Below are 1,968 nucleotides of genomic sequence, written 5' to 3'. Positions count from 1 at the left end.
AGTGTTACGGGGGGCTGTCTGATAATAAAACCTAAAGGAATGTCAGACAGTCAGGGTCCACCGTGCAAAGACTCTGCTGCAGACTATGGCAGAGGATAAGGAGTATATAAGTGTGCCACTGTAAAAAATAATAGCACAAGTGCAGAGTGCAATACCTTTGTTAAACTCACAGAGGAATATAATTAGAAAATAAAGCAATTCCTCCCTTACTTGGAGGGTGTGTGGAATGGTCTCTGTTAAAGATCACAGAGACAAAAGCAGTGAGTGGGAAAAGGCACCTACCTAGGTCCGTTCCTCTAGTGGTGCCAGGAGACGGACAGCAGCGTAAGCCGCACAAAGCTCCTACCTGCGTTCGCTCCACTAGTGTGCGAGGACACGAACCACTAGATATGGCACCTGCCTAGGTCCGCTCTTCTAGTGGTGCAAAAGAGACGGACAGCAGCATAAGCCGCACAAAGCTCCTACCTCTGTTCGCTCCCCTAGTGTGCGAGGATACGAACAACTGCCAGACGCAGTATAAGGAACGTTACCCTAGCGGCAACGTCCACCTACGAGTAGAATCACAAGGCCCAGCCGGACCATGTGCCTCAGGCACCTGCCTATGTCCGCTCCACTAAGAGGTAAGGATACGGACTGCAGCCGAAGCTGTAAGGTATAAGAACGCTACCCTGCCGGTGGCGCTCACCTAACATAGACAGAGAGATGCCTAGAGGGACGTGCACAGGGCGTCTACCCTCATGCATGAACCAAGAGGACTGAGCGCCGGGCGGCGTGCTTCAGGGTCTTATATAGACTCTGTGCCTCATCCAAGATGGAGGACACCAGAGCCAATCCGCTGCCAGAATGACAGCAATGACGTCACGCTGGCCTATCACCGAGCAAAGCGTCACAAGCACATGACCAGTGACCAATCGGCATAGAAGGTGTCAGAGACATGTGACCACGTGTCACAAGCACATGACCAGTGGCCAATCAGCTTAGAAGGTGTCAGAGACATGTGACCTCGTGTCAGCGATGATGTCACCCGCACATCTGCAATGGCTCCAAGATAGGACTTAGTCTCCAGCGCTTGCACATGTGCAGTAGCAAGAAATCCGGACATAGTCTCCAGAGCCACAGCAACCATAACAGAGAGATGTTTAGCCATTGTATTGATCAATGAAAAAGAGCCCCAAAACCACGCCAAGGTAATCTCTATTTTTGGGGTCCCTAACTTATGTGTAACCTCACCTGCAGTTAAAAAACTTGCTCTGTATTGGAAACAAAGGACCAAGCTATATATATGAAATGAAACACATGGCAGTGGGTGGGGCAGGGTTCTCAGACAGTAAGTGCAAACTAATTAAAGAATGTACGTCTGGAACACCAATGGTGTGAACAAGGTGCAAAACTCAAAAACATAACTATACAATAATGTAAAGAGTTGCACACTAGTCACAATGTATGGGGAAATAATGAAAGCAGAACTGCTATGGGAATACTAGACTGAAAAATACATTGAACTATCTGAAACTATCTGCACTTTGTTCACACCATATTTTTTTTCGCTAGTCTTCTTCCAAGAGACGTAACTTTTTTATCTTTCAGTCAATATGGTCATGTAAGGGCTCATTTTTTGCAGAACGAGCTGTACTTTTAAATATGAGTTTTACCTTATAGTGTACTGGAAAGTGGAAAAAATTAAATCCAAATGTGGTAAAATTGCAAAAAAAGTGCGATTGCATGATTGTTTTTGAGATATTTCATTCACTGTGTTCACTATATGGTAAAACTGATGTGTCATTGTGATGCCTTAGGTCAGTGCAAGTTCGTAGACACCAAACATGTATAGATTTACTTTTATCTAAGGGGTTAAAAAAAAAAAAAATCAAAATTTGTCCGAAGAAAGTGGCGTACATTTTACGGCATATTCAGTGACCTGTAGCGTGCTCAATTTTCGGGATCTATAGCTCAGTAATGGCTTATTTT

Source organism: Anomaloglossus baeobatrachus, chromosome 4 (genome assembly GCF_048569485.1).
Source record: "Anomaloglossus baeobatrachus isolate aAnoBae1 chromosome 4, aAnoBae1.hap1, whole genome shotgun sequence".
NCBI lineage: Eukaryota > Metazoa > Chordata > Amphibia > Anura > Aromobatidae > Anomaloglossus > Anomaloglossus baeobatrachus.
The sequence above is the reverse complement of the archived record's forward strand: the minus strand, read 5'-3'. Positions refer to the sequence as shown.